The 10,145-nt window shown below is 40.9% G+C and overlaps 1 protein-coding gene across 3 annotated transcripts in view; it reads left to right on the plus strand.

The window, feature by feature from the left end:
• FBXO47 (F-box protein 47) overlaps nt 1-10,145 on the plus strand; it is a 45,326-nt gene that overhangs the window by 10,236 nt on the left and 24,945 nt on the right. The window lies entirely within an intron of this gene.

Genomic DNA, 10,145 nt, shown 5'->3' on the forward strand with positions numbered 1-10,145 from the left:
TCAATTTCCAATGTGCCATTCCTCTTCCAATTTCTCTAGGTCCCAGCTGCAGATTTTTTTCATTATTTTAAGTTGCTTCCTCCTTAGGCTATGTTCACACAGAGTTTTTTGCAGGCGGAATTTCTGGCTCAAAATTCAGTTTGGAAGTTTGAGCCAGATTTTCCTCTCCCTGCACGCCGATTTTCACGGCGTTTTTCGCCATTGAGCGCCGCGGGCATAAAACGCCGCAAAATATGCTTTCTCTGCCTCCCATTGATGTCAATGGGAGGTCAGAAGCGTAAATGCCCGAAGATAGGGCATGTCGCTTCTTTTTCCCACGAGGCGGTTTTACCGCTCGCGGGAGAAAACCGTCCCCGCCTCCCATTGAAATCAATGGGAGGCATTTTAGGGCCGTTTTTGATGAGTTTTGCGGCGCGGTTTCCGCGTCAAAAAAAACTCTGTGTGAACCCAGCCTTAGTCAGATGGAGTGCTCTCTGCTTTACAGCAGCTATTGACCTCAGTGGTCTGCCTTATCAAAAGAAGAGCTTTACCGAAATATAGGGGCAAAAGAGTTAGCACAGGTAATTTGGGAACTTTGACAAGACTGCAGCTAGAACCTATACGAGCTGCTGCTAATTACAGAAATAACTGGTATTTTCAGCGGATGGGAAAAATGACCTTGATTTTTACATTTTGTTGCAGATTGAGCATTGACGCTGCTCTTTATTACAAGTACACAATTAACACAGTGTCTGTTGAAACAGTTGCTTTTCTTCAGTCTCTATTTTGTGTTTATTTCCCGTTCATTATTCTCCTGATTCTGATGCCAGGAAGATAACATGTGGTTGATACATGGAGTAGATTTAATATTTGTTAAATAAATACCAGGTGCTTTATAAAAGTTATGTTGAACATACTTTGACTTTGCATTGACTTGCTCTGGTCACGATTTACAGCTTGTTTTATAGTCCAGAGTTGCATTTATATTTCGGCTAGTTGTCGCTGAAATTGGGTACATCAAAGGTACATTCAATTTATGGGAACATCTGTTTATGTGAGTAGGAGAGTAGGTTTAATTTATGTGTCGGTTTCAAACTTTTACTTACAACATAATACAATATATCGGCATCACTTAAAAACATAAGGTGCAGTACCGATAGAAGAATGGCCAGACATGGCTATTGAAGTATATTGATAAGTGTTCTTTCGTCTTAATTTTTAATTGAACGTGCACACAGAATTCCAATAAGGAACAGTATTCCTGGTAACAGGCCGAGACTAATCCTTGCCAAAGTATTGGTCTAGCGTGACTGCGATTTGATTCTGAGAAGAATGAGAGATCTTGATGATGTATCCAGTATTGAGGGTAGCTGGTTTTCAGTATGCAATACTGTTCCCAGCTAAATTACGCATACTTCATCAGGAACAATATACCATGCATTTTTTTACTGTTGCTGCAGAGGCGTCTAAGTGGCTCGATTCTATTAGCATATCCTAGCAACGCAAACAAAATGTTTTTATTTTATTTGATATAGGTGTCTATGTTCTCAGGCTGCCAGTGTAGCGCAGAGCAGGACTCCATTCCTATGCTGTTAGGGACCAGAGATGGAGTCTACTTTATCTCTTGGTCATAAGGGGTTTGGAGGGAGAGGGTACCACAGTGGCGTGTGTTGTTTTTTTTCTCTTTAATGTATTTTTCTATTGATTCTTGAATATATATGTCAGATCTCCAAATATTATCATGGAACGTTAGGGGACTAGGGAGTAGGATAAAAAAGGGTAGCGGTTCTTAATTTAGTGAAACAACTAGGTTCAAAAAATATTTGTTTACAAGAGACAGCTGTGTGCAGGGGGCCTAACTTGCTCTGGTCAGGATTTACAGCCTGTTTTTATAGTCCAGAGTTGTCTTTATAGTTCTGCTAGCTGTCGCTGGAAATGGGCACATCAAAGGTACATTCAACCTATGGGAACATCTGTTTATGTGAGTAGGAGAGTTAGGTTTAATTTATGTGTTGGTTTTAAAATTTTACTTACAACATAATACAATATATCGGCATCACTTAAAAACATAAAGTACAATACCAATAGAAGAATTATTTTAGAATTTGCAATTTCCAGCACATACAACCCATAGTGAGTTGTTAGGAGGCCTTATCCTCAGATTGTTCTGTGTAACTAAAACTATCTGGATTGAATTTACATAAATAAAGAACAATGCAGAAAATTAATATAATTCTATAATAGCTAAAGCACAAAAATGTTTCTTTACGTTCTGAGCTCTACACATCCTTCTGTACAACATCTGTATGAGCGTGAAGTAATGTGATAATGAGGAAAGAACCACACGCTTCCAGATGACAGTTCTAGTGTTCGTCATTGTTATAGAACTTTAAAATCTGAGAATACTGTATAAAGATTTTTAAAAGAATCTTCCAATACATGATGCACAGATTGGTTAGTGGTAACAGATGTCAATAATTATGGACATTTACCATAAGATAGACAGTGACGCTGTCTTGGCAATGGAGATGTATCCGAGAAATAATGGCATTTTTATTCCATGAGCTGTTTTAAATTTATTGTAACGTGGTTGTTCTTTTGTGTATGAAAGTGATTTCTTCGTTTTTTGGCCTTTCTATTTATCTGCTGCTTGCATTAAACTGAATCTTTCAAGAATCATGAGGTCCTAAGATACTGTATATTACAGTACGTACTAACATATATGATGTATATTTTTTTGTTCCTTTGTGTGGATGTTTCATGGCTAGGTAATATTGAGATGCCAAATCCATTTTCTTCTGTTTAATATACAAAGTCAGATTTGTGTAGTGACTGTATGTAACGGCTGCTGTGCCGTTCCCCGCCTTCCCCACGGCCTCTGTTCCGGTTCCTGCGCCCTCCATTACCTCATGCTCATCCCGAGCTCCACTTACCAGATCCGGACGCTCTGCTGGCCCTGGGCGGCGTCAGGTAAGTGCATCCCTTACCTCCCTCCGCGGCCGTCATCCTCGATGTGCGGCTGCAGCCACTAGAGGGTGCGCGCGTTGACTCGTCCTTTCTTAAAGGGCCAGCGTGCGCCTTAATTCAAAAGACTTCCTATTTAAGGATCCTCCTTCCTCTAATCCATTGCTTGTTCAACCAAGTTCCCCGTGAGTTTCCCTGTACCCTGGTTCTCTGTTTCCTTCCTTGCTGCCTTTGTCTGCATTTCCCGTTGTTGACCTCTGCCTGAACTTGACTATCCTTGCCTGCCTTGACCTATTGCTATCCATACCCGTTACGACGCCTGCCTTGACCTATTGCTATCCATACCCGTTACGACGTCTGCTGCCTGTCCTGACTTCTGCCTTACCATCCAACCGCCTCTAACCCGCTGTGCTAAGGGTATGTTCACACGTAGTCACCAAAAACGTCTGAAAATCCAGAGCTGTTTTCAAGGGAAAACAGACCCTGCTTTTCAGACGTTTTTTTACCAACTCGCATTTTTCACTGCGTTTTCACGCCGTTTTCGCTGCGTTTTTTACGTCCGTTTTTGGAGCTGTTTTCATTGTCTATGAGAAAACAGCTCCAAAAACGTCCAAAGAAGTGTCCTGCACTTCTTTTGCCGAGGATTTATTTTTACGCGTCGTCGTTTGACAGCGGTCAAACGACGATGCGTAAATAACAGGTCGTCTGCACAGTACGTCGGCAAACCCATTCAAATGAATGGGCAGATGTTTGCCGACGTATTGTAGCCCTATTTTCAGACGTAAAACGAGGCATAATACGCCTCGTTTACGTCTGAAATTTGGCCGTGTGAACATACCCTTAGCGTTGCCCTGGGTTCCAAGCACCATCTCCCAGACGACACAGAGGATCCACAAACAAACCGGTGAGAACCGTTATAGTGTAATTAATAACTGTACTCAAAACTTATTTCTTCTCATGTTGCTTTTGAGGCTCAGAACAGAAATTAGAGATAACAGCATGCCTTGTGGCTGCTAGAGGAAGTAAAAACTGGACTTATTATCTCCCCGTAAAAAAAAAATTAATAAGGTAACATAAACTACAATTTAATGAGCTGCATCTATGAATAGCGTCTTGCAATTCAGTCTTTAAAAATGACATATACGCTTGCACATAGGGGCCAGCTAATAAAAGTTAGGAGCCATGCACCTAGAAGACATAGTACGGCTACGTTTACATAATCCTTGGTTGTGGTATGTTTAGTGCTCAGTAGTGGTCCAAAAGGGAAAAAGGCATATAAAAACAAATGTATATCCCTCTACCCTGTTACACCAAATATTCATATTGTTAAAATAAAAACATGCACTCGAACTAAGATTTGTGAACCTGGTCATCACTTGCAAATCTTATTCTAGAATAGTCCCCACCCTAGTAATTACATCAGTTTCCATTCTATCCTCTCCGTAGTCTCAGCAGTAACAACTATTCGCAAAAGTCAACCAATGTCTATCATTCTCCCTCCAGTAGTCATAGCAGGATCTCCCCTTCCCAGCTGTCATAGCAGCCATAAATTGGAAGCGTATTTTTTGTAGCGCATTAAAGAGCACCAAATGTACATATGCTTTTGTGACATTTCTATTTAACGTACATAGAAATCAAGTCATTTTGCTTTTTTATAACTGTGCCATGTGTAGGTCATTAAGAAATATACGTACAAAATATGACATTGTATTCCTTTTGCATCCAAACCATGTTTCACATGAAGTTGAAGTTTTCAGCATTCTGTACACCAAGCATGTGGTTTCACTGAAGAATCCACAAGAGCTTTGTTTTCCAAGATGTCATGGATAAACAAGATCTTGCTAGCACATCTTGAGGTTTTTCCAACCTGCCTCCACTATTCTGAATATTGCTCACAGCTGTGTGTTCAAGAAGGAAAAGAAAATCCTGGTTTTGGCTTTTTGTTTCATTTTTTTTAACAGAGTTTCATCTAGCGGCTTGTGGGGGAGTTTTTGTAAACAACATAAAATGGAGAAGCGTATCCTCCCTTTTAACCATCGAACAAAATGCTGCCTTTTGCTCTATACCAGTGATGGGGTGCAAGGAACGCTCATTTTTGTTACTTGTAGGCTGACATTTACACAGTGTAAAACCTAGATTTCACAATGTCTTTGTTTGTTAGTAAAACTGAAAGCGAAATGTTAAAGTGTAGCTAAACGTTTGACAAACTTCTGACATGTCATAGTGACATGTTAGAAGTTTGTATTGGTGGGGGTCCGAGCACTGAGACCCTCACCAATCGCTAGAACGAAGCAGCTGAAGCACTCGTGTGAGCGCTCAGCCGCTTCGTGTCTGTTCGGCTTTTTCCGGAAAGCCGATGTATCGGAGTACGGGCTCATAGACTTTGTATTGAGTCCGTACACCAATACATTTATTTCTGGAAAAAGCCGGACACAAAGCGGCTGAGCGCTCACACCAGCTGCTTTGTTCTAGCGATTGGTGGGGGTCTCAGTGCTCAGACCCCCACCAATCCAAACTACTGACGTCGCGTCAGAAGTTTGTCTAAACGTTTAGCTACACTTTAAACTTGAGTATTAACGAGATTTTGTTTTTTATGCATGTTGTACACCTGCTTTGTTACTTCCCAGAGGTATGTTTCTTACATTTAAAGTGTAGGTCCAGCCTTGAATAACAGTCAACAAAAGCTAGCATTTTTTTTTTTTCATTTTTACTATTTGTTTGTTTTTACAGTGTGCACTAGAAAAAAAACAAATTGTTGTTCCCAGTAATCTATCAACGAGCTGTTGCTGACAGACCTACATCTCTATACCCGTTGTTCTCTATAACCACTTGGGTGTAATTATACAGCTCATGCATGAAACTGTAATACTGCCAGGTACAGGAGCCCTTAGGCCCCATGCACACGACCGTCATTTTGATCCGTAATTGTGGATCAAAGTACGGATCCATTAGTTTCTATTGCCCACGGACACCTTCCTGTATATTTACAGGAAGGTGTCCAGGCCGTAGAAAGCATCCGCAAAAAATAGGACATGTCCTATTTTTTATTTTACGAATCGTACTCCTATACTTTATAATGGGAGCACGGCCTGCAAATGACTGTCCGTGGACATCTGTGCCTGTAATCACAGACAAGGGTGTGTACGCATGTGCTGGTTTTGTAGTGTTTTGTTTTTGCAACAATTTGCAGCTAAAGTTTTTTGCTGTGGCTTTGTGCAAATTGCAGAAGAAAAACTGCATAAAACTGGCTAATGAGCATCTAATATTTAGGCTGGGTTCACACGACCACATTAACGTCCGTAAAGGACGGACGTATTTCGGCCGGAAGTCCCGGACCGAACTCAGTGCAGGGAGCCGGGCTCCTAGCATCATAGTTATGTACGACGCTAGGAGTCCCTGCCTCTCCGTGGAACTACTGTCCCGTACTGAAAACATGATTACAGTACGGGACAGTTGTCCTGCAGAGAGGCAGGGACTCCTAGCATCGTACATAACTATGATGCTAGGAGCCCGGCTCCCTGCACTGAGTTCGGTCCGGGACTTCCGGCCGAAATACGTCCGTCCATTACGGACGTTAATGTGGTCGTGTGAACCCAGCCTTAAAGGGAACCTGTCACCAGCATTTCACCTATTGAACTTTACTTATCTCTCACTGGCCGCTATCAAAAATTCATTGCCGTTATCCCCTCTCCTAAACTCCTACTCCGATTGTAAATAACGGTCTGCAAACATTTTGCGCCTTTTATCGCAATAATCTGGTGTCCCTTTGTGCGCACAGACCAGAAGAGGACATCAATGCACAAGCGCAGGATTTTTTGTACTGGGGGAAGGCGAGGAGCTGTCAATCACGAGTAAGGAGGCGGGGTAAACTCGGAAAGACTTGAGGAATGAAGATATGACTCTTTTCAAACTAAGATATGACTCTTTTATGCTCATTAGCATACGGTGTGGGAACACTAAAAACTGAATACTAAAGCTACAGAGCCGACTAAAAAGACAATTATAGGTTATATAGAAATGATTTTTCACCCACTACCACCAGGTATTGCTGGTTTAATAGGTGAAATGCTGGTGACAGGTTCCCTTTAAAAATGGTAATGAACTGAGCTAACTTTGGGCGTTCACACAAGCCACAAATATAATAAATAAATGCATAGAGTTTATTCAGACGTTGCGGTGCGGTGCGGTTGAAACCACATAAAAAAAACACATCCAAAAGCTGCATGCGTTCTTACCGCAATTTTATTTTTCACACACACACAGTTTTGTATCCATTAGACAACTGATGCACAGAAATTAATCAATTTTTCAATCTAAGTCATAGAGACTAATGCCAAAATAAGCATTTAGGATCTATTTAATTTATTTTAAAATGAATAGGACTTATTAATGGACTTGTTCATTTGCTCTTTTTGTTTTTTTAAGAGAATGTGTCAAAACAACCTGTGTATTTTTTTTTATAAATCTGGCCTAATGCAGATTTCATTCATCAAAAAAAGCATACAATGTACTTAACATAGATTTCTACTTTTGGCTTCAAATTATGTGGCTGTTGGCCAATAAAAACACAGAATGAACTTCTTGGACATTTTCCTAACAGTTTTATTTTAATACACACAGAAACTGGAACAAGAATCGTTTAATTGTTTCAAGTTGGCATTGTTATTTTATGTGTTTGTTCCTGGACATGGTGCTATTTGCCTGTGTATTGAATACCAGTAATCAAGCTTAAGCGCTCGATACATTGAAATATAGACATTTATTTTGAATTCTGACCCATGGTTTAAAGAGACACACAGGATACAGCGAATATCAATTACATCTAAGTTCATAACTTAAAGAGGCTCTGTCACCAGATTTTGCAACCCCTATCTGCTATTGCAGCAGATCGGCGCTGCAATGTAGATTACAGTAACGTTTTTATTTTAAAAAAACGAGCATTTTTGGCCAAGTTATGACCATTTTTGTATTTATGCAAATGAGGCTTGCAAAAGTCCAAGTGGGCGTGTTTAAAGTAAAAGTCCAAGTGGGCCTGTATTATGTGCGTACATCGGGGCGTTTTTACTACTTTTACTAGCTGGGCGTTCTGACGAGAAGTATCATCCACTTCTCGTCAGAACGCCCAGCTTCTGGCAGTGCAGCACTGTGACGTCACTCACAGGTCCTGCATCGTGTCAGACGAGCGAGGACACATCGGCACCAGAGGCTACAGTTGATTCTGCAGCAGCATCGGCGTTTGCAGGTAAGTCGATGTAGCTACTTACCTGCAAACGCTGATGCTGCTCACCAACGACATCCAAACAACAGAAATGCAGAGCAATTTAAAAAAAAAAAAAAAAAAGGAAGTGCTTACAGAGGAGAATCACAATGTGAAAAACGGATGACACACGCAAAGCACACTGATGCGGAACGGAATGCCCACAGATGGCACACGGACATGAAATGCAGGAAATACAGTCCGTTTTTGCGTACGCATACACGCTCGAGTGAATGAAGCCTAAGACACTGCAGCTGTAACCCCTTTATTCACCAGATCCTCCGTATTAAAGGTAGGTAAGCAAAGGATTGTAATATATATATATATATATATATATATATATACATACATACACTACCGTTCAAAAGTTTGGGGTCACCCAGACAATTTTGTGTTTTCCATGAAAACTCACACTTATATTTATCAAATGAGTTGCAAAATGACTAGAAAATATAGTCAAGACATTGACAAGGTTAGAAATAATGATTTTTATTTGAAATAATAATTTTCTCCTTCAAACTTTGCTTTCGTCAAAGAATGCTCCATTTGCAGCAATTACAGCATTGCAGACCTTTGGCATTCTAACTGTTAATTTGCTGAGGTAATTGGGAGAAATTTCACCCCATGCTTCCAGAAGCCCCTCCCACAAGTTGGTTTGGCTTGATGGGCACTTCTTGCGTACCATAAGGTCAAGCTGCTCCCACAACAGCTTTATGAGGTTGAGATCTGGTCACTGCGCTGGCCACTCCATTACAGATAGAATACCAGCTGCCTGCTTCTTCCCTAAATAGTTCTTGCATCATTTGGAGGTGTGCTTTGGGTCATTGTCCTGTTGTAGGATGAAATTGGCTCCAATCAAGCGCTGTCCACAGGGTATGGCATGGCATTGCAAAATGGAGTGATAGCCTTCCTTATTCAAAATCCCTTTTACCTTGTACAAATCTCCCACTTTACCTGAACCAAAGCAACCCCAGACCATCACATTACCTCCACCATGCTTGACAGATGGCGTCAGGCACTCTTCCAGCATCTTTTCAGTTGTTCTGTGTCTCACAAATGTTCTTCTGTGTGATCCAAACACCTCAAACTTCGATTCGTCTGTCCATAACACTTTTTTCCAATCTTCCTCTGTCCAATGTCTGTGTGCTTTTGCCCATATTAATCTTTTCCTTTTATTAGCCAGTCTCAGATATGGCTTTTTCTTTGCCACTCTGCCCTGAAGGAAAGCATCCCGGAGTCGCCTCTTCACTGTAGACGTTGACACTGGCGTTTTGCGGGTACTATTTAATGAAGCTGCCAGTTGAGAACCTGTGAGGCGTCTATTTCTCAAACTAGAGACTCTAATGTACTTGTCTTGTTGCTCAGTTGTGCAGCGGGGCCTCCCACTTCTCTTTCTACTCTAGTTAGAGCCTGTTTGTGCTGTCCTCTGAAGGGAGTAGTACACACCGTTGTAGGAAATCTTCAGTTTCTTGGCAATTTCTCGCATGGAATAGCCTTCATTTCTAAGAACAAGAATAGACTGTCGAGTTTCACATGAAAGCTCTCTTTTTCTAGCCATTTTGAGAGTTTAATCGAACCCACAAATGTAATGCTCCAGATTCTCAACTAGCTCAAAGGAAGGTCAGTTTTATAGCTCCTCTGAACAGCAAAACTGTTTACAGCGGTGCTAACATAATTGCACAAGGGTTTTCAAGAGTTTTCTAATCATCCATTAGCCTTCTAACACAGTTAGCAAACACAATGTACCATTAGAACACTGGAGTGATGGTTGCTGGAAATGGGCCTCTATACACCTATGTAGATATTGCATTAAAAACCAGACGTTTGCAGCTAGAATAGTTATTCAGCACATTAACAATGTATAGAGTGTATTCCAGATTAATTTAATGTTATCTTCATTGAAAAAAACTGTGCTTTTCCTTCAAAAATAAGGACATTTCTAAGT

The sequence above is a fragment of the Rhinoderma darwinii genome, chromosome 13 (assembly GCF_050947455.1).
Source record: "Rhinoderma darwinii isolate aRhiDar2 chromosome 13, aRhiDar2.hap1, whole genome shotgun sequence".
Taxonomy (NCBI): domain Eukaryota; kingdom Metazoa; phylum Chordata; class Amphibia; order Anura; family Rhinodermatidae; genus Rhinoderma; species Rhinoderma darwinii.